The sequence below is a fragment of the Gopherus flavomarginatus genome, chromosome 23 (genome assembly GCF_025201925.1).
Source record: "Gopherus flavomarginatus isolate rGopFla2 chromosome 23, rGopFla2.mat.asm, whole genome shotgun sequence".
NCBI lineage: Eukaryota > Metazoa > Chordata > Testudines > Testudinidae > Gopherus > Gopherus flavomarginatus.
The window spans coordinates 18182556-18205175 of record NC_066639.1 but is presented as its reverse complement, the minus strand read 5'-3'; the positions used below and the strand labels follow the sequence as shown (position 1 = coordinate 18205175).

The following is a 22620-nucleotide window of genomic DNA, read 5'->3' as shown; positions in this document are numbered from 1 at the left end:
CCTGGATGTAGGTATCTGTACCCACATAAACTCCTAAGACCCCCAGGATCCCTCCAGCCTGGACATAGATATCTGTGCCCCCAAAGAACCCCCTAAGCCCATCCGGGAACCCTCCAGCCTGAATGCAGGTTTCTGTACCCGCCCACAAACCCCGTTAAGTCCACCCGGGACCCTTCGAGCATGGACTTATTTGTCTGTGCCCCCCAAGAACCTCCTAAGACCCCACGGGCCCCCTCCAGCCTGGACGTAAGTATCTGTGCCCCACAAACCCCCTAAGCCCCGAAGGGACCCCTATAGCCTGGACATAGATATCTGTGCCAATAGGAAACCCACTTAGGCCTTGGCTACACTTGCAGGTCTGCAGCGCTGGGAGTTACAGCTGTCTTCGTACAGCTGTGTAGGGAAAGTGCCGCAGGGTGGCCACACTGACAGCTACCAGAGCTGCAGTGTGGCCACATTTGCAGCGCCGCTGGGAGTGGTGCATTGTGGGCAGCTATCCCAGTGTTCAAGTGGCTGCAACATGCTTTTCAAAAGAGGGGGGCGGGGTGGAGTGTGACAGGGAGCGTGGGGGAGACAGAGAGAGTGGATTTTTGGAGCTGACACTGTGTCAGCTCCCTGCCTTGCAAGTTCTAAGGACTGGAAGATACACAGCACCAACCTTCAATCATTTTAAAAGTTTTGAGCCCTTCCCCCACCCCTCTCTTATTCACTAAATGCAAATTATGCACTCCTAAATAGCCTTCAGACCACATAAGCAGCTGCTCCAAAACGGACTCCCCCCTCCCCCTCGCCGTGTTGCTTCTCTCCTCAAGCAAACACTAGCTGTGAACACTCTGAAAGAATCCCCCTGCCTGCCTCTGCTCGAGCAAACGAGCTGTGTTTGTTTTTTAGATAAGCGGCTCTGGGAGCCCGGAGTTCACAACAAAACAGCAGAGTGGCTGAACGCATTCTGGGACATCTCCAAATACCTCGGAGGCCAATTAAAGCGCTTTTGGTGGCCACATTTGCGGAGCAGCGCTGCATCCCCAGCGCTGCACTCGTTATACCCCAGGCAGAGCAGGAGTACAGCCAGCGCTGCAGCCAGGGAGATGCAGCGCTGTATGTGCCTTGCAAGTGTGGACGGTGAGTAAGCTGCAGCGCTGTAAACCCACCACCAGCGCTGCAACTCTCCAGTGTAGCCAAGCCCTTAGCCTCCCTGGGCCCTCTACAGTCTGGACGTAGGTATCTGTGCCCCCACAAACCCCTTAAGCCCCTTCACGACCCCTCCAATCTGGAGACAAGTATCTGTGGCCCCCACAAACCCCCTAAGCCCCCCTGTGCCCCTTCAGCCTGGACGTAGGTATCTGTGCCCCACAGAACCCCTCTAAGCCCCCGTTTACCCCTTCAGCCTGGACGTACATATGTGTGCACCCAACGAATCCCTTAAACCCCCCAAGGACACCTCCAGTCCGGACATAGGTAACTGTGCCCCCCACGAAGCCCTAAGCCCCCCTGGATCCCTACAGCATGGAGGTACGTATCTGGGCTCCCGAAAAAAACCCTAAGCCCCCCAGGGACACCTACAGTCTGGAGATAGTTATCTGTGCCCCAGCCCGAACCCCATAAGCCACCCCAAGACCCCTCCAGCGTGGATGTAGGTATCTGTACCACCCACGAACCCCCTAAGCCTTCCAGGGTCCCCTACAGCCTGAACGTAGGTATCTGTGCCCCCAACAAATTCACTAAGCCTTCCAGAGTCCCTAACAGCATGGCCGTATGTATCTGAGCCCCCCACGAATCCCCTAATCCCCACAAGGACCCTACAGCCTGGACGTTGGTATCTGTGCTGCAAATAAACCCTCTAAGCCCCCAGGGACCCCTTCAGCTTATACGGAGGTATCTGTTACCCCCATGAACCCCCTCAGCACCCCCAGGACCCTTCCAGCCAGGACGTAGGTATCTGTGCCTCCCAGACCCCCTAAGACCCCAAGGGAGACCTACAGCATGGACGTAAGTATCTGTGCCCACCACAAATCCCCTAAGCCTCCCAGAACCCCTCCAGCATGGAAGTAAGTATCTGGGAACCCCCCAAAACCCCTAAGGCACCCAGAGACCCCTACAGCCTGGATATAGGTATCTGTGCCCCTCGCATACCCCTAAGCCCTGCCGAGACCCCTACAGCCTGGACGGAGTTGTCTGTACCCCCCTCAAATCCCCTCAGCCTCCCAGAACCGCTACAGCATGCATGTAGCAATCTGGGCAGCCCAAAAAAACCCTAAGCTCCCCAGGGACCCCTACTGCCTGGACATAGGTATCTGTGCCCATCCCAACCCCCTAAGACACCCCTGGACAGCTACGGAGCCCCTAATCCCCACCGGGATCTCTACAGCCTGGACGTAGGTACCTATGCCCCCCACAGCCCCCATAACTCCCCCAGGGTCCCAACCAGCCTGGACGTAGGTATCTGTGACCCTCAGAAACCCCCCTTAGCCCCCCAGAACCGATCCAGCCTGGACGTAGGTATTTCTGCCCCCCACAAATCCCCTAAGCCCCACAGGGACCCCTACAGCCTGGACGTAGGTATCTCTGCCACCATGAATGCCCTAAGGCCCCATGACCCCAAAAGCCTGGGCATAGGTATCTTGGCCCCACACAAACCCCCTAGGGCCCCCAGGCACCCCTACAGCCTTGACATAGGTATCTGTGCCCTCCACAAACCCCCTAGGGCCCCCAGGCACCCCTACAGCCTTGACATAGGTATCTGTGCCCCCCCCAACCCCTAAGCCCCCCAGGGACCTCTACAGCCTCTACGTAGGTGTGATGCTCTGTGCATTACCCTGAGTGGCCACACGGTGTCACTGTTGCTCCCTGCGGGAATTGCTCTGGGCATTATTGAGATGCTGTAGGGACTGTCTGTTTGCGGGATGGGAGATCAGGGGGTGGATTTAGGAACCCTCAACCTACCTTCAATTGCCCTACACATAGGAACCCTAACCCTCGCTCCAAGTGCCCAAAGCACAGGAACCCTAACCCTCCCTCCAAGTGCCCTACCCTAGAAACCCTAACCCTGCAGTCTGGAGGTAGCTATCTGTGCCCCCCACAACCCCCCTTAAGCCCCGCAGCGACCCCTCCAGCCTGGACATAGGTATCGGTGTAACCATGAACGCCCAAAGACCCCCACAGATCCCGAAAGCCTGGACATACATAACTTGGCCCTTCACAAACCCCCTAAGCCCCCAGGGAGCCCTACAGCCTGGAGATAGGTATGTGTGCCCCCCCACTAACCTCCTAAGCCCCCCAGGATCCCCTACAGCCTGGACGTAGGTATCTATGACCCTCAGAAACCCCCCTTAGCCCCCCGGGACCAATCCAGCCTGGACGTAGGTATCTCTGCCCCCCACAAATCCCCTAAGCCCCACAGGGACCCCTACAGCCTGGACGTAGGTATCTGTGCCACCACGAATGCCCTAAGCCCCCATGACCTGGAAAGCCTGGGCATAGGTATCTTGGCCCCACACAAACCCCCTAGGGCCCCCAGGCACCCCTACAGCCTTGACATAGGTATCTGTGCCCTCCACAAATCCCCTAAGCCCCCCATGTACCCATACAGCCTGGACGTAGTTATCTGTGCCTCCTACATACCCCCTCACCCCCCCCCAGGGACCCCTATAGCCAGGACGTAGGTATCTGTGCCCCCCAGTAACCCCCTAAGACTATCAGGACACCTACAGCTTGGATGTAGGTATCTGTACCCCACACAAAGCCCCCAAGCCCAGCAGTGACCCCTCCAGCCTGGACATAGGTATCCATGCTCCCCAAAAAAACCCTAAGGCCCCTGGGAGCCCTATAGCCTGGACGTAGATATCTGCACCCCTCAGAAAACCCCTAATCAACCACGGGACCTCTACAACCCAGACGTATGTATCTGTGCCCCCCACGAACCCCCCCCAGGATGCATCCAATCAGGATGTAGGTATCTGTCCCTCTCACGAACCCACTAAGCCCCCCCGGGGAATCCTTCAGCCTGAACGTAGGTATCTGTACCCCCCACAATACCACTAAGCCCCTCAGGACCCCTCCAACATATACATAGGTATCTGTGTCCCCCACGAAACCTCTAAGCACCACAGGGACCCCTACAGTGTTGACCTTGGTATCTGTGCCTCCCATAAACCCCCTAAAGCCCACCAGTGACCTCTACAGCCTAGACGTAGGTATCTGCGCCCCCTACGAACTCATAAGCCCCCCAGGGACCCCTCCAGGCTGGACGTAGGTATCTGTGCCCTCCACATCCCCCCTATGCCCCACCGGGACCCCTTCAGACTGGACGTAGGTATCTGTGCCCCCCACAACCCGCCTAAACCCCCCTGGGACCCCTCCAGCCCTGAAATAGGTAGCTGTGCCCCTACAAACCACCTAAGCCCGCCCAGGACCCCTCCAGCCTGGACGTAGGTATCTGTAGCCCCCATGAACCCCCTTAGCCCCCGGGGACCCCTACGGCCTGGACTTAGGTATCTTTGCTCACCATGAACCCCCTAAGTCCCACAGGGACCCTTGCAGCCTGCATGTAGGTATCTGTGTCCCCCACGACCCCCTAAGCCACACAGGGACCCCGGCAGCCTGGAGGTAGGTGTCTGTGCCACCCCACAACCACCTAAGTCCCTCTGGGATCCTTCCAGACTGGAGGTAGGTATCTCTGCCCCCCACGATCCCTCTAATACCCCCGGGCACCCCTACAGCCTGGAGGTAGATATCTGTGCCCCCACAAACCCCCTAAACCCCCAGGGAGCCGTCCAGCTTGGACCTAATTATCTGAGCCCCCCATGAACCCCCTAAGTTGCCCCGAGACCCCTCCAGCCTGGACATAGTTACCAGTATCCACCCCAAACCCCTAAGCCCCCCCGGGACCCCTACAGCCTGGACATAGGTATCTGTACTCCTCCAGCCCCCCAGCCCCCCCGGGACCCCTCCATTATGGACGTAGGTATCTGAGCCCCCCGCAATGCCCCTAATTCCACCAGGAACCACTAGAGGCTATACGTAGTTATCTGCCCCCCACGATCCCCTAAGACCACCAGGGACCCCTCCAGCCTGGATGTAGGTATCTGTGCCCACCACGAACCCCTAAGTCCCCCAAGGATACCTCCAGGTTGGACCTAGCTATCTGTACCCTGCACGATACCCTAAGACCACCAGGGACCCCTCATACCTGCATGCAGGTATCTGTGCCCACCACGAACCCCCTTAATCCCCCCAGGGACCCCTCCAGCCTGGACGTATCTGTGCACCCCCCGCAACCCCCTAAGCCCCCCCGGGACCACTACAGCCTGGATTTCGGTATCTCTGCCACCCAAAACCCTCGTAAGCACCCCCTGGAGCCATACAGACTGGACATAGGTATCTGTGCCCCCCACAAACCCCCTAACTGCCCAGGAACCCCTCCAGGCTGGACAAAGGTATTTGTGCTCCCCACGAACCCCCTAATAACCCCGTGGACCCCTCCAGCCTGGTCGTAAGTGTCTGGGGCCCCCCAAAATCCCCTAAGCCCACAAGGGATCCCTACATCCTGGACGTAGTTATCTGTGATACCCACTACTGCCTGAGCACCCCAGGGACTCCTCAAGCCTAGATTTAGGTATCTGTGCCCCCCACGAACCCCCTAACTGCCCAGGAACCCCTCCAGGCTGGACAAAGGTATTTGTGCTCCCCACGAACCCCCTAATAACTCTGTGGACCCCTCCAGCCTGGTCGTAAGTATCTGGGCCCCCCCAAAATCCCCTAAGCACCCCAGGGACCCCTACAGTCTGGTGACAGGTATCTGTGCTGCCCCTCGAACCCCATAAGCCGCCACCCAGGAACCCTCCAGCCTGGCGTAGGTATTTGTGCCCACCATGAACCCCCTAAGCCCCCAGGAACCCTCCAGCCTCGACATAGGTATTTGTGCCCCCCCACAGCCCCCTAAGACCCTCAGGGACCTCTACAGCCTGGACCTAGATATCTGTACCCCCACAACCCTCCGAAGCACATTGGGAGCCCTACAGCCTGGACTTACGTATCTGTCTCCCCCACAAACACCCTAATCCACCCAGGACCTGTACAACCTGGACCTAGGTATCTGTGGCACCCACAAACCCCCTAAGCTCCACGGGACCCCTCCAACCTGGACATACGTATCTGTACCTCCCCAGACCCCCAATCCCCCTGGGACCCCTCCATTCTCGACGTAGGTATCTGAGCCCCCCACAACACCCCTAATTCCAACAAGAACCCTTAGAGGCTGTACATAGGTATCTGTGCCCCCCACAAACCGCTAAGTCCCCCAGGGATACCTCCAGGTTGGACCTAGCTATCTGTACCCCCCACGATCCCCTAAGACCACCAGGGACCCCTCCAGCCTGGATGTAGGTATCTGTGCCCACCATGACCCCCCAAATCCCCCAAGGGAGCCCTCCAGCCTGGACATAGGTATCTGTGCGCCCCATGAACCCCCTAATACCCCTGGGGACACCTAAAGCCTGGACATATGTATCTGTTCACCCCACAACCCCCCAAACCCCCAGGGACCCCTCCAGCCTGGACAAAGATATCTGTGCCCCCCCGAACCCGCTAAGCCCCCCAGGACCCCTGCCGCCTGGATTTAGGAATCTGTGCCCCCAACAAACCCCGTAATAATCCCGGGGACTCCTGCAGCCCGGACTTAGGTATCTGTGCCTCCATGAACCCCCTAAGCCCCCCAGGGATGCCTACAGTCTGGACGTAGGTATCTGTGCCCCCAAAAACCCCCTAAGCTCCCCAGGGACCCTACCAGCTTGGACGTAGGTATCTGTGCACCCCCCAACCCCCTAAGACCCCGTGGGACCCCTCCAGCCTGGACCTAGCTATCTGTGACCTCACAACCCCCTAAGATGCCCATGGACCCCTCCAGGCTGGATGTAGGTATCTGTGCCCCCCATGAACCCCCTAATAATCCCAGGGAGCACTAAAGCCTGGATGTAGATATCTGTGCCCCCCACAACACCCAGCCACTCCCGGGACCTCTACAGCCTGGGCATAGGTATCTGTGCCACCCACAAACCCCCAAAACCGTTGGGACCCCTCCAGACTGGACCTAGGTATATGTGGCACCCACGAGCCCCTAAGCCCCCCAGGGCCCCTCGAGCCTGGACGTAGTTATCTGTGACCCCCACAAACTCTTTAATCCTCCCAGGTACCATTCCATCCTGGATGTAAGTACCTGTACCCCCCGCAACCCGCTAAGCCTCCCAGAGACCCCTCCAGCCAGGACATAGGTATCTGTGACCCCCACAAATGCCCTAAGCCACCCAGGGACCCCTACAGCCTGAACGTAGGTATCTGTGCCCCCCACAGACCCCCTAAACCTCCCAGGGACCCCTACAGCCTGAACGTAGGTATCTGTGCCCCCCACGAATCCCCTAAGCCCCCCAGGGACACCTCCAGCCCGTACGTAGGTGTAACCCTTCTGCCGGGCTGAATTGATAGCAGCAAGGGCCGGGTTCAATACATAGGGGTGTGACGTTATTGATATAAACTGGGACCATATAGAACATGGTTTGCAACCAAGGTCCTGTAGTGGCACCAGATCTTATGTAAAGGGGGTCATGTAAGGTGTCTAAGACCAGGTTATGGGTTACTGGTTATGATTATGCTGTCTGTATCATTTTGTAGTTAAAGTTATAAGTATTGGCTTTATACTGTCTATATTTCAAACTTGAGCTGTGTTACTGGGAAAGATCCCAGACAAGCTGGTGTTAGCTCTGCCTAGCCTGCTTGATGGCCCATTAAGGACCATCAGCTACACAACTGACCCATTGAGAAGAGGCAGATACGCCTTGTGACTCAGAAAAGTGTGCAGGGACTTGCCCATGTGACTCCAAACTCCATTTTGCTGTAATTTTCCACACTAAGAACAAAGAAGTGTTCTTACACCTGGAAGTGCCTATATAAGGCTGATGCCTCATCTCCATCTGGTCTTCAATTCTGCTTCCTACCTCTGGAGGGACTTTGCTACAAACTGAAGCTCTACACAAAGGACTGAGGACCCATCCCAGCGGGGGATGTTCTCCAGAGACTTGATTTGAACCTGCAGTTTACTCCATCACTGCTACAAGCCTGAACTAAGAACTTTGCCATTACTGTATGTAATTGATTCCACTTAACCAATTCTAGCTCTCATCTCTATCTTTTTTCCTTTTATGAATATACCTTTAGATTCTAAAGGATTCGCAACAGCGTGATTTGTGGGTAAGATCTGATGTGTATTTTGACCTGGGTCTGGGGCTTGGTCCTTTGGGATCGAGAGAGCCTTTTTCTTTTACTGGGGTGTTGGTTTTCATAACCATTCATCCCCAGGACGGGTGGCACTGGTGGTGATACGGGGAGACTGGAGTGTCTAAGGAAATTGCTTGTGTGACTTGTGGTTAGCCAGTGGGGTGAAACCGAAGTCCTTTTTGTCTGGCTGGTTTGGTTTGCCTTAGAGGTGGAAAAACCCCAGCCTAGGGCTGTGACTGCCCTGTTTGAGCAATTGGTCCTGAATTGGCACTCTAAGTTGGGTCCCACCAGAACCGCATCGTTACAAGGGGTCCCTTCCCTGCAAACCAGCTCGAGCCCCCACCCAGTGACCTGGGAAAATTTTACACACGCAGCCCTGAGCACCTGAAAGAGGCAATACTTTCCCTCCCACAAGCAGAGTCTGGGTGAAGCAGAAAATGTTTAATAACATGAGATAAACAACGTAGCATTAAATTGGGAATACACCTCAACTAGGCCGTGTCCTTTTCCCTGGGCTCTTGAATCCAGCAACCCCAAAATCATCCCAAGATTCCAAAGTCCAATAACTCAAATGTCCCAAGAGTCCAGCAACCCCAAAATCACCCACTGTCCCGCAGCCCCAGAGTTCAAGAGTCTATCTGCAGGGGTTTTCCCACTGCCACCCTGGGTAGAAAGGGGCACCTTACATGGTCCAGGGCCGACTGCCCAGCCTCTCCGTGGGATTCTGCTTCCGACTTCCACACAAACTGCTCAGCTCCGCTCCACCAGCTGCTCTGCTCCACCAGCCGACCTGTGATCCGCTCCAGCTGTCCCACAAACTGCTCAGCTCTGCTCGCTCCATGGGCCACTCCAACCATCCTGCCAGCTGCTCCGCTCCGTCAGCTGTTCTGCTCTGCAATATGGCTTCAGACTCCCCCACTAGCTAGCACAGCTCTGTAGTGATTTCAGCTCAAGAACCTGGAACTTAGATTCTCAAAGGAATCAAAAATCAGCTCTGCTATTCAACAGTGAAGAGAGAAGAAGGTGCAAATGGTGTTTCTGGCTCACCCAAGGAGCCCACTCCCTTGTCTAGCGAGTGCCACTCAACTGATGGTGAGACTCCCTGTCTCAAAGCAGTTTCACAGTTCCTCATCCACACAATCAGGGTGACAACACTCCACATCTCCTGCCCCAATAAAGAAACTGGGGACCCCACAGCTGCCAAAGCAATCATCCCAGGCTGCCATGGTTATGTCGGGGGAGGTGGATGTGCCTATGCAAACACGATCAGCCCCTGAAATTCTTTTCCACACTCGCCATAATTCACCACCAGACGTCAGGGTAAAGCTCATCCTGACTCTGCTTACATAGGTATTTGTGCCCCCACTGTAGAACTGATACATTAAATTGTTTTTAATTGTTCACTTTATTAATGTAACTTCTTTTCACCATTCACTGCACTTGCCTACATTGTACCTTCTGTTCACTGTTTGCCATATTGTAATTCAAACCCCATTTTCAAACACTCACTCCATTTTGTAAAAGCTTCCTCCAACCTTCAATTTTGCAAATCCTGCTGTAATCTTATTAGTCTAGTTTAGATGTGTGACTGAGGCACGTATGGATGATGGAATCAACCTCCAGCCCCAGCCTGTCCTGATGAGATAAAGTTCAAATACCAATGGCTGAAGACCTAGACAACAGCCCTAAACAAAGTCAGAAGCATCCACCCTAAAAAGAAAAGGACAAAAGAACAACAGAAGGAAGATCAAGGCCAGGTTCAAGGCTGAAAGTCAAGCCTGCAATTGACGGGTGATCAATCACCAAACCCAGAGGCAGCGTGACACAGCAAGACCTATAGACTTTTAATCCAAACTAAAAGCCTATAAAAAAGAAGGGTGAGATGAGAGACACTGGGTAACATTCTGCTGCCAACATGGGAGAACATTGGTGCATGTCCAACCAGGGCCGGCTACAGTCCCCAGAGCGCCAAGCACATGCTTGGGGCGGCACGCCGTGGGGGGCGCTCTGCCGGTCGCCGGGAGGGCGGCAGGCGGCTCCGGTGAAGCTCCCACAGGCATCCCTGTGGAGGGTCTGCTGGTCCCACGGCTCCCGTGAAGCATCCACAGGGACGCCTGCGGGAGGTCCACCGGAGCCGCGGGACCCGCGAGCGGCAGGCAGAGCGCCCCCCGCAGTGTGCCGCCGTGTTTGGGGCAGTGAAATGGCTAGAACCGGCCCTGTGTCCAACAGAGACCCAGCTCGTCCTTGTGCACGGCTTTCCTGGCCAGTTACCGCCACAAGCTATGAACCCAAGCTGCAATATCAAGCCATGAACTTCAGCTACCTTCAGGACTGGTAACTATGCAGCAGCTGCAGAACATCTGGGGTGTGTGTGTGTGTGTGTGTGTGCGCGCGTGTGTAAGAATTAAGATATTAGTTATTAGTCATAAATCAAATTGTTATTATAATAAATGTGGTCTCTTTGTCTTGCCCCCTGAAAAGATCCTGTGTAGTTTTGTCTGTACAACACCACAACCCCTTAATCCCCCTGGGACGCATCTAGCCTGGACGAAGGTAGCTCTGCCCCCCCACAAACCCCTAAGCCACCCAGGGACCCCACCAGCCCAGACGTAGGTATCTGTGCCCCCCACAGCCCCGCAAAGCCCCTCAGGACCCCTCCAGCCTGGACATAGGTATCTGTGCCCCTCACAAACCCCCTAAGCCTCCCAGGGACCCCTCCAGCCTAGACGTAGGTATCTGGGCCGTCCACAAATCCCCTAAGTCCCATAGGGACCCCTACAGCCTGTAGATAGGTATGTTTCCCCCCTGAACCCCCACATCCTGGACATAGGGATATGTGCTCCCCACGAACCGCCTAAGATCCCGAAGGACCCCTACACCCTGGACACAGGTATCTGTGCCAACCACAAACTTCGTAAGTCCCCCAGGGACCCCTACGCCCTAGACGTAGGTATTTGTGTCCCCCACTAAACCCCTAAGCCTCCAGGGACCCCTACAGCCTGGAAGTTGGTATCTGTGCCCCCCAACAACCCCATAAGTCACCCACAGACCTCTACAGCCTGGACAATGGTATCTGTGCCCAGCAAAAAACCCCTAAGCACCTTGGGACCCCTCCAGTCTATACGTAGGTATTTGTGCCCCCCACAAACCCCCTAAGCCCACATCGGACCCCTCCAGTCTGAAAGTAGGTATCTTTGCCTCCCACAACCCCCCGAAGCCACCCAGGTCCCCTCCAGCCTGGACGTAGGTATCTGTGCCCCCACGAACGCCGTAAGCACCCCTGGGACCCCTCCAGCCTGGACGTCGTATCTGTGAACCCCACGACCCCCTTAGCTCCCCTGGGACCCCTACAAACTGGACATAGGTATCTCTGCCCCCCACAACCCCCAATTCCCTCGCGATCTCTACAACCTGGACATAGGTATCTGTGCCCCCAACAACTTGCTAAGCCCCCCGAGGACCGCTACAGGCCGGACATAGGTATCTGTTCTCCCCAAAAAACACTAAGTCCCCCCGGGAACTCTCCAGCCTGGACATAGGTACCAGTGTCCACCACTTCCCCCTAAGCTCCAACGGGACCCCTACAGCATGGACCTAGGTATCTGCACCCCCCACAAACCCCCTAAGCCCTCCAGGACCCCTACAGCCTGGATGTAGGTATCTTCCCCGGGACCCCTACAATCTGGACGTGGGTATCTTGGCACCCCACAAACCCCCTAAGCCCCGTAGGGACCCCTACAACCTGGACATAGGTATCTGTGACCCTCAGAAACCCCTTAAACCCCCAGGAAACCCTACAGCCTGGACGTAGGTATCTGTGCTCCCCACAAACTCCCTAAGCCCCCCAGGACCCTTACAGCAAGGACGTAGGTATCTGTGCCACCCAAGAACCCTCTAAGCAGCCCAGGGACCCCTTTAGACTGGATGCAGGTATCTGTGCCATCCACGAACCCCCTGAGCCCCCAAGGTCCCCTATAGCTTGGAAGTTGGTTTATGTCCCCCCCAAAACCCCGTAACCCCAGGGACCACTACAGCCTGGACGTTGGTATCTGTGCCCACCATAAACCCCCAAAGCCCCCTCGGATCTCTCGAGTCTGTACATGGTCTCTGTGCCTCCTGGAACCCCCCAAGCCCCCTAGGGACCCCTACAGCCGGGATGTAGATATCTGTGAACCCCACGACCCCATAAGCCCCCTCGGGACCCCTACAAACTGGACATAGGTATCTGTGTCCCCCAAGAACCTCCTAAGCCCCCCAGGAACCAATGTAGCCTTGACGTAGGTATCTCTCACCCCCAGAAAACCCCTAAGCCCCCCAGGGACCCCTCTAGCCTGGACATAGGTATCTGTGCCCCTCAGAAACCCCTTAACCCACCAGGAACCCCTCCAACCTGGACGTAGGTATCTGTGCTCCCCACAAACCCCCTAAGCTCCCTCGGCACCCCTACAGCCTGGAGGCGGGTATCTGTACCCTCACGAACCCCCTAAGCCCCCCTGGGACCCTTAAAGCCTGGATGTAGTTATCTGTGCCCCCCACGAACCCCCTAAGCCCCCAGGACCCCTACAGCCTGGACATAGGTATCTGTGCCCCCTACAACTCCCCCGGGACCCCTACAGCCTGGACGTAGGTATCTGTGTCCACCACAACCCGCAATCACCCCGGGACCCCTACAGCGTCGATGTAGGTATCTGTGCTCGCCAGAAACCCCCTAATCTACCCTGGGACCCCTAGAGCCTGGACGTAGGCATCTGTGCTCCCTACGAATCCCTAAGCCCCCACCCCCTGGACCCGTCCAGGCTGAACGTAGGTATCTGTGCCCCTCACGAACCCCGTGACAATGTGGTTCTGGCAGGACCCAACTGAGAGTGCCAATTCAGGACCAATTGCTCAAACAGAGCAGTCACAGCCCTAGGCTGGGGTTTTTCCACCTCTAAGGCAAACCAAACTAGCCAGACAAAGAGGACTTTGGTCTCACCCCACTGGCTAACCACAAGTCACACAAGGAATTCCCTTAGACACTCCAGTTTGCCACTTGTCCTGGGGATGAATGGTTATGAAAACCAACACCTCAATAAAAGAAAACAGTTCTCTCAATCCCAAAGAATCAAGACCCAGACTCAGGTCAATATACACATCAGATCTTACCGACAAATCACGCTGTTGCCAATCCTTTAGAATCTAAAATCTAAAGGTTTATTCATAAAGGGAAAAAGATAGAGATGAGAGCTAGAATTGGTTAAGTGGAATCAATTACATACAGGAATGGCAAAGTTCTTAGTTCAGGCTTGTAGCAGTGATGGAGTAAACTGCAGGTTCAAATCAAGTCTCTGGAGTACATCCCCCTCTGGGATGGGTCATCAGTCCCTTGTGTAGAGCTTCAGTTTGTAGCAAATTCCCTCCAGAGGTAGGAAGCAGGATTGAAGACAAGATGGAGGTGAGGCATCAGCCTTTTATAGGCTTTTCCAGGTGTAAGAACACTTCTTTGTTCTTATTGTGGAAAATTACAGCAAAATGGAGTCTGGAGTCACATGGGCCAGTCCCTGCACACCCTGCTGAGTTACAAGGCGTATCTCCCTCCCCTCAATGGGTCAGTTGTGTAGCTGATGATCCTTAATGGGCCATCAAGCAGGCTAGGCAGAGCTAGCACCAACTTGTCTGGGATGTCTCCCAGAAGCACAGCACAACTTTGAAATACAGACAGTATACAGCCAATACTCACAACTTCAACTACAAAATGACACATGCACACAGACAGCATAATCATAACCAGCAACCCATAACCTGGTCTTAGACACCTTATACGACCCCCTTACATAGGATTTGGTGCCACTGTAGGACCTTGGTTGCAGCCATGTTCTGTATAGTCCCAGATTATATCAATAACATCACACCCCCAATGCAAAATTGATGCAGGAAGGGATGACACAAACATCACTCACTGCATCCCAAGAGCTCCCCATCCTTGGGTCTGTCTTACTACAGCTACTTTATCCATACAAGCTCTGGCAAATGTTTGGAACCCAATTAACATCAAATCAATGAGTCTGACGGCATGCATCCAAAGAAGTGGGGATTCACCCACAAAATCTCATGCTCCAAAACATCTGTCAGGACTCTTTGCTGCTTTTACAAATCAATGTAGATATTAATGTTGTCCATAGTACAGGAATCTTGGCATTTAGCCATGCAAGCAATATGGTAGTGTGCCTCAGTTTCCCTTTTCCATACAGCACATTAGGTCTGGAATGTCTTTTCCCCTGGGAAAAGTTTCAATACTGTTTACAGGCATTAACTGTGAAACACCAATATAGCAAGGCCTTTTAACAAAGTGAGTTCTCACGTATTCCTTTCAACACGTTCAGGGGATTTTTCACAAGATTAGGCACATTGTACATTTTTACGGTTCTTGGCAATAGCAACACATTAGTTACAAAATCACCATTAGCAATAACAGCAAATTCAGTACAACTGTCCATCTGCAGTCATGTTTGTCATGCCACACCTTCGGCTCCATACCATTGGGGTCTGGGTATTTTAGGGTTAAGCTGCGGCTTCCCTTCCCAAAATTCAGTTCTCTTTCCTCCTTGTCATGCAGGATCACACCCTGATTTCTCTTGCTTAACTGAATTCACTGGCTGATGGGGTGGGCTCTCTGTGCTAACAGCTATTAGCAAGTCTGTTTTCTCCCTGCCAGTCAGGTAATTTGCATCAACACAAATGCCAGCTTTTAACTTCTTAGCTGCTACCACTTCCAAGGCTGGACTCTGTCTTAGGGCTTGTCTACATCACAAAGTTGCAGCGCTGGAGAGGGGGTTACAGCGCTGCAACTTAGGAGGTGTACACATCTGCAGGGCATCACCAGCGCTGCAACTCCCTGTTTGCAGCGCTGGCCGTACTCCCGTTTTGTCTCGGGTGTAGAGGATCCAGCGCTGGTGATCCAGCACTGGTAATCAAGTGTAGACACTTACCAGCGCTTTTCTTGACCTCCGTGGAATAAGCAGGTATCCCAGCATACCTGAGGAAGCCTCTCCTTCAAGCAGGTCTCTTTCCCTGCGGTTTGCAGGGGGGTCCGGGGAACGCGAGAGCAAACCGCGGGGAAGCTGGTCTCCTTCCCCGCGGTTTGCTCTCGCGTTCCCCGAACCCCCGTGCAAGCAGGTCTCCTTCCCTGCGGTTTGCTCTCGCGTTCCCCGAACTCCCGAGCAAGCAGGTCTCCTTCCCTGCGGTTTGCTCTCGCGTTCCCCGAATCCCCGTGCAAGCTGGTCTCCTTCCCTGCGGTTTGCAGGGGGGTTCGGGGAACGCAAGAGCAAACCGCGAGGAAGCTGGTCTCCTTCCCTGCGGTTTGCTCTCGCGTTACCCGAACCCCCGTGCAAGCTGGTCTCCTTCCCTGCGGTTTGCAGGGGGGTTCGGGGAACGCGAGAGCAAACCGCGGGGAAGCTGGTCTCCTTCCCTGCGGTTTGCTCTCGCGTTCCCCGAACCCCCGTGCAAGCTGGTCTCCTTCCCTGCGGTTTGCTCTCGCGTTCCCCGAACCCCCGAGCAAGCAGGTCTCCTTCCCTGCGGTTTGCAGGGGGGTTCGGGGAACGTGAGAGCAAACCGCGGGGAAGCTGGTCTCCTTCCCGGTTTGCTCTCGCGTTCCCCGAACCCCCCTTGAAGCCGCACAACAGCGCTGCAGTGTGGCCACATCTAACACCACTTGCAGCGCTGGTTGCTGTAAGTGTGGCCACTCTGCAGCGCTGGCCCTATACAGCTGTACTAATACAGCTGTAACAACCAGCGCTGCAAAATTGTAGATGTAGACATACCCTTACAGAGATACCACACCAATCCAGAGGGTATGAGGGTGAGATTTTGCTTGCTTTCCCCTGCATCCTCAAGCATTCAGCCATAAAACTGTTTTGCTCTGAAACACTAGTAACCAAATCTGTCCTCAGACCCTGAAGCACAGACTGCTCACTCACAAAATCAGCATGGAGACATTCCTGGCCCAACACCATGGTCTTCCCAACACGCTGGCCACACATAGCCATGTGGTTATAGGGCTGCTCAACTTTCTTAACAGTTTTTATTCCATCGAGACCTTCTCAGAGCTACCCACACTGGATCTTTCAAAAGGAAAGTCAGTGGATCCATTTACAACAGACAATTTCTGGCTGTTAGGAACTGAAACTTCCTTGACTAAATCACTTCCACACCTTCAGTTGCAGCGAACTGCTTGCACAGGTTACCATGAGGATTCCTTTCCCCAGGAGCTTTTCTAAGGGTATGTCTACACTACAGGATTATTCCGATTTTACATAAACCAGTTTTGTAAAACAGATTGTATAAAGTCGAGTGCACGTGGCCACACTAAGCACATTAATTCGGTGGTGTGCGTCCATGGTCCCAGGCTAGCGTCGATTTCTGGAGCATTGCACTGTGGGTAGCTATTCTGTAGCTATCCCATAGTTCCCGCAGTCTCCCCCGCCCCTTGGAATTCTGGGTTGAGATCCCAGTGCCTGATGGGGCAAAAATCATTGTCGCGGGTGGTTCTGGGTAAATATCGTCACTCATTCCTTCCTCTGGGAAAGCAACGGCAGACAATCATTTCGCACCCTTTTTCCCTGGATTGCCCTGGCAGATGCCATAGCATGGCAACCAGGGAGCCCATTCAGCTTTTTTTTTTACTGTTACTGTATGTGTATGGATGCCGCTGACAGAGTCGATACTCCAGTGCTACACAGCAGCATTCATTTGCCTTTGCATGACAGCAGAGGTGGTTATCAGTCGTTCTGTACCGTCTGCTGCTATCATAGATGCCCCTGGGTGAGGTCGGCTGGGGGCGCAAAGACAAAAACGGGAATGACTCCCCGAGTCAATCCCTCCTTTATGGTATCTAAAAATAGAGTCAGTCCTGCCTAGAATATGGGGCAAGTGTACCAGAGAACCAGTGTACCAGAGAGCACAGCCGCTCCGTGTCAGTTCCCGCAGAAATGATGAGCTGCATGCCATTCTAGGGGGTGCCCCTGCAACAACCCCACCCGTTGCTTCCCTCCTCCCCCAACCTTCCGCGGCTACCATGGCAGTGTCCCCCCATTTGTGTCATGAAGTTATAAAGAATGCAGGAATAAGAAACACTGACTTGTTAATGAGATAAAATGAGGGGGAGGCAGCCTCCAGCTGCTATGATAGTCCAGGCAGGACATTAAGCGGTGTGGGGGAGAGGAACCCAGCATCCCGCTGCTATGATAGTCCAGGCAGTACAGAATCTTTTCTTTAGACATGAAAGGGAGGGGGCTGATGAAGCTCAGCCCCCAGTTGCTATGATGAGGACGGTTACCAGCCATTCTGTACCATCTACCGCGAATGACCAGGAATCATTCCTATTTCTACCCAGGTGCCCTCGGCCAGCCTCACCTGAGGCCAGCCAGGAGCACTCACGGGCTGATTATGATGACGGATAGCAGTTATATTGTACCGTCTGCCACCGGGGAGGGGAGGGGAGCGGATACTGCTCTTCACTGCCGCAGCATCGCGTCTACCAGCAGCATTCAGTAGACATAGGGTGACATTGAAAAGTCAAGAAAATTTTTTTTCCCTTTTCTTTCACGGGGGAGGGGGGTAAATTAATGAGCTATACCCTGAACCGCCCCGGACAATGTGTTTGACCTTACAGGCATTGGGAGCTCAGCCAAGAATGCAAATACTTTTCGGAGATTGCTGGGGACTGTGGGATACCTGGAGTCCTCAGTACCCCCTCCCTTCCTCCATGAATGTCCATTTGATTCTTTGGCTTTCCGTTACGCTTGTCACGCAGCACTGTGCTGTGGACTCTGTATCATAGCCTGGAGATTTTTTTCAAACGCTTTGGCATTTCGTCTTCTGTAACGGAGCTCTGATAGAACGGATTTGTCTCCCCATACAGCGATCAGATCCAGTATCTCCAGTAAGGTCCATGCAGGAGCTCTTTTTGGATTTGGGACTGCATGGCCACCCATGCTGATCAGAGCTCCACGCTGGGCAAACAGGAAATGCAATTCAAAAGTTCGCGGGGCTTTTCCTGTTTACCTGGCCAGTGCATCCGAGTTCGGATTGCTGTCCAGAGCAGTCACAATGGTGCACTGTGGGATACCGCCCAGAGGCCAATAACGTCGATTTGCGGCCACACTAACCCTAATCCGATATGGTAATACTGATTTTAGCGCTACTCCTCTCGTCGGGGAGGAGTACAGAAACCGGTTTAAAGAGCCCTTTATATCAATATAAAGGGCCTCGTTGTGTGGACGGGTACAGCGTTAAATCAGTTTAACGCTGCTAAAATCGGTTTAAACGCGTAGCGTAGATCAGGCCTTCGCAGCAATTCACTCCTCTCAGAAATGTTGCCCTTCCCTGCTTCACCTAGGGCTTGCTCTAAAGGAACACTTTCCTGAGCCACCACAGACTCTTTCTGGGTCTCACTTACATCCAGAATCACCTCTGGCCCATCAGGCAGATTTCTACACAATCCCCTTTCACGCAAACTTATAGACTTTCTAGATAACAGATTAGAAGCATTCTCCTTCCCTTGGCCATGAACAAGTTCAGGAATCTTTTCCTTCTTACTACAAGTTGTCAAACTGTCAGTAGGTAACACAATTAAATCACCTTCATGCTCTGCTTGTGCCCTGGCCAGGGTATCACCCTGAACAGACAAAGTTGCTACACCCTTTTCCAACCACACATTAGCAACTGGCAAACTACAAGCACCAGAATTGTCTGGTCTCTGGGATTTTGCTAGGATACTAACTGGATGCAACCTAGTCACAGTGCCATTCTCCCCAGCAGACACAGACTTAGGACCATTCCCTTCCTGGGCTTTAGCTGTATCCACAACCAACTTTGAGACAACTGCACTATTCTCAACCATCACAAGCTGAAAGACACTTTCTGTCTACTCCACAGACACGGAAAAGCCGGAGACACATTCTCCTTCCCCAGACACACAGCTTGGGATTTCATTTCCCTTGTCCCAGCACACAGGGCTGTTCACAGACAACCGTTTGCAGACCGAGGTAGCTTCCTCCATAGGCAAGTCAATACCCCTGACAGACACAGGCACATTCCCTCCATTGTCACATTTCTCCACACAGGACTCAGGTAAGGGATAGGGACACTCATCTTCCACTATCCTTGTCTTCCCAAACTGCTGACTTAGCAAAGCCATCAGCTCATAAGGCTGCCTAGGCTCATCCAAACTTCCCCTACCAGGCACATTGCCACTTCCAACAGATAAGCTGCTTCTCTTCTCACTACACTGAGCTACTTCCAGCATATCACAGTTACTCATTTCAGGTTCCCTTTTACAAGCTGCACTAGCCACCAATCCATCACCTACAGAAAATCTCCCCTTTCCTTCCTCAGTTAGGGCTTCTCCCTGACCATTCACATTAATCTGCTCCTGAGAAACATTTTCCTCACCACTGACCTCTTTCTGCTCTCGATCTAACCCCAGATTCACTTCTGAGACATTAGACAGACGTTCAGAAACTCCATTCCCAGACACACCTTTGGAGCAACCCTTCCCAGGCAAATCATTGCCCACAATAGACACAGGTTTGAGATCATTTCTGTCCTGTGACTGGCTACCTGGACTGAACAAAGCTTTAACATCTTCCCCAATCAACTTCCTGAAGCCAGCTATCACTTCATGCTGGGCCCCAGTCCATTCCAGGTGGATTCTGGCTACAGGCACACGCACCATAAACTCACAGAGGACTATAACATTCCCACTTGGGTTTGGTAAATAATCTTCCTCTTTGACCAGATCTGCTTTAACAAGAGTGATGTTAGAAGCCATCATTTGCCCTAAACAGCTTTCACCACTGACTTTTACACTCCCTATGAATTTTTCATTACCACTCCCATACAGAGCACTGGCACAATTTATGGAGCCACCTTCTACTGAACTCACAGTAACAGCACTGACATAACAGGTGGCCACGTTGGGGTACATTTGGTTACCCCCAGACAACTGCACAGAGTTACACAACATACCAATATTGTTACAAACTGGACTTCCGAGAGGATCCAATTTCTGCTGTTCTTCCCTTGCTTCTTTGACTAGGAGCTGAAGTCTGGCAGTTTCTCGCTGCATCTTGCCAGTCTCCTGTTCCAGCTCCTGTTGCCTCTGTCGAGCTTTCTCCTCAGCAGCCAGCAGCTGCAGACACCTCTTATGAGCTTTTTCTTCTCTCTTAGCAGCTTCTTTCTCCAGCCAGGCCAAGGCGTATTCCTCTTCCATTCGAATTTCTGCCAGTTTTTGCTCATGTTCAAACTGCAGGCTGTCCATCAGGGCTTGCAATTTCCTTGCTTCTGCTGATGCTTTCTGGCTTATGGTCACTGATCTTCAACCAACCAAACTCTCAATATTAAATTTCAAATTTGGACAGCGTGGGGTTCTGACCCAAAGCTTAATTGACCTAGTTCTGTGGATCCTGCCGACTATGCCTCTGTAGCGATGCGTTTCTGGCAGGACCCAACTGAGAGTGCCAATTCAGGACAAATCACTTAAAACAGGGCAGTCACAGCCCAAGGCTGGGGTTTTTCTACCTCTAAGGCAAACCAAACCAGCCAGACAAAGAGGACTTTGGTCTCACCCCACTGGCTAACCACAAGTCACACAAGGAATTCCCTTAGACACTCCAGTTTCCCAGTATCACCACCAGTGCCACTCGTCCTGGGGATGAATGGTTATGAAAACCAACACCTCAATAAAAGAAAACGGTTCTCTCAATCCCAAAGAATCAAGCCCCAGACTCAGGTCAATATACACATCAGATCTTACTCACAAATCACGCTGCTGTCAATCCTTTAGAATCTAAAATCTAAAGGTTTATTCATAAAAGGAAAAGAATAGAGATGAGAGCTAGAATTGGTTAAATGGAATCAATTACATACAGTAATGGCAAAGTTCTTAGTTCAGGCTTGTAGCAGTGATGGAGTAAACTGCAGGTTCAAATCAAGTCTCCGGAGAACATCCCAGCTGGGATGGGTCATCAGTCCTTTGTTCAGAGTTTCAGTTTGTAGCAAAGTCCCTCTAGAGGTAAGAAGCAGGACTGAAGACAAGATGGAGATGAGGCACCAGCCTTTTATAGGCTTTTCCAGGTGTAAGAACCTCTTTGTTCTTACTGTGGAAAATTACAGCAAAATGGAGTCTGGAGTCACATGGGCAAGTCCCTGCATACTTTGTTGAGTTACAAGGTGTATCTGCCTTCTCTCAATGGGTCAATTGTGTAGCTCATGGTCCTTAATGGGCCATCAAGCAGGCTAGGCAGAACTGACACCAAATGGTCTGAGGTGTCACCCAGCAGCACAGCACAAGTTTGAAATACAGACAGTACAAAGCCAATATTCATAACTTCAACTACAAAATGATACAGACATACAGACAGCATAATCCTAACCAGCAACCCATAACCTGGTCTTAGACACCTTATATGACCCCCTTTACATAAGATTTGGTGCCACTACAGGACCTTGGTTGCAGCCATGTTCTATATGGTCCCAGATTATATCAATAACGTCACAGTCCCTTCCAGCCCTGATCTTCTGTGAGCCTATGATTCTATGACCACTCAGAATCAGGACAAGAGATTCTCCCATTGCATTCTCCTCTGAGCCGTTCAAACCTCCTTCGCTCATTAGGCCTGAGTCATATTATTTACAGAAGTTCTAGTATCAGAGGGGGAGCCATGTTAGTCTGGATCTGTAAAAAGCAACCAAGAGTCCTGTGGCACCTTACAGAGTAACAAACATATTGGGGCATAAGCTTTTGTGGGTGATCTCCACTTCGTCAGACGCAAGTTCTAGCATCGCCATAATGGAAAAAAACAAACCAACCAGCCAGCCTCCCCATCTGCAAACAAACCCATCTCCGTAGGAAAAGTCCTACAACAGGCTTTGCCAGCCGTTGGAAACTGGGATTTCAACTCCAAATGATCTCACTGTATTTGCGATCCATTCAAATTCCCCATCCAGGTCTGTGACACTTTCATCTCAGGCCCTAAATTACTGTTTTAGGAGCAAAGGAAACAAATTGTGATCCACAAACAGAGGGCTGAGAACCCTGAATCATAGGACGCATTGAGCGGTGGAACTGTAGAATGTGGAGAAGATCAATTCCACATGGTGTCACGGAGTCCCAGGGCAATGCCCTGGAACTGCTCCCTACGAAGCCCGTCAGGACTCTGGGGAAGCCTCCTCTCTCTGAGCAGACTGTCTCCAGGGCAAGAAGCTTACACAGCTTCCACCTTCCTGGGTCTGACTCCAGAGCATTCAGCATCCCCTGCCCCACCGTACACTTCCCACAGCAAGTCCGCACACGTGGGGTCCTGGGGAAGCCAC

At 52.9% G+C, this 22620-nt stretch overlaps 1 long non-coding RNA gene across 1 annotated transcript; it reads right to left on the bottom strand.

The window, feature by feature from the left end:
* Positions 1-13447: 13447 nt before the first annotated feature.
* LOC127039628 (uncharacterized) lies at positions 13448-22364 on the bottom strand. The gene is made up of 2 exons (XR_007771229.1): positions 21709-22364; positions 13448-14063 (listed from the first exon to the last, which is right to left on the bottom strand). It is a non-coding gene; the product is annotated as an uncharacterized LOC127039628 (long non-coding RNA).
* Positions 22365-22620: the final 256 nt, after the last annotated feature.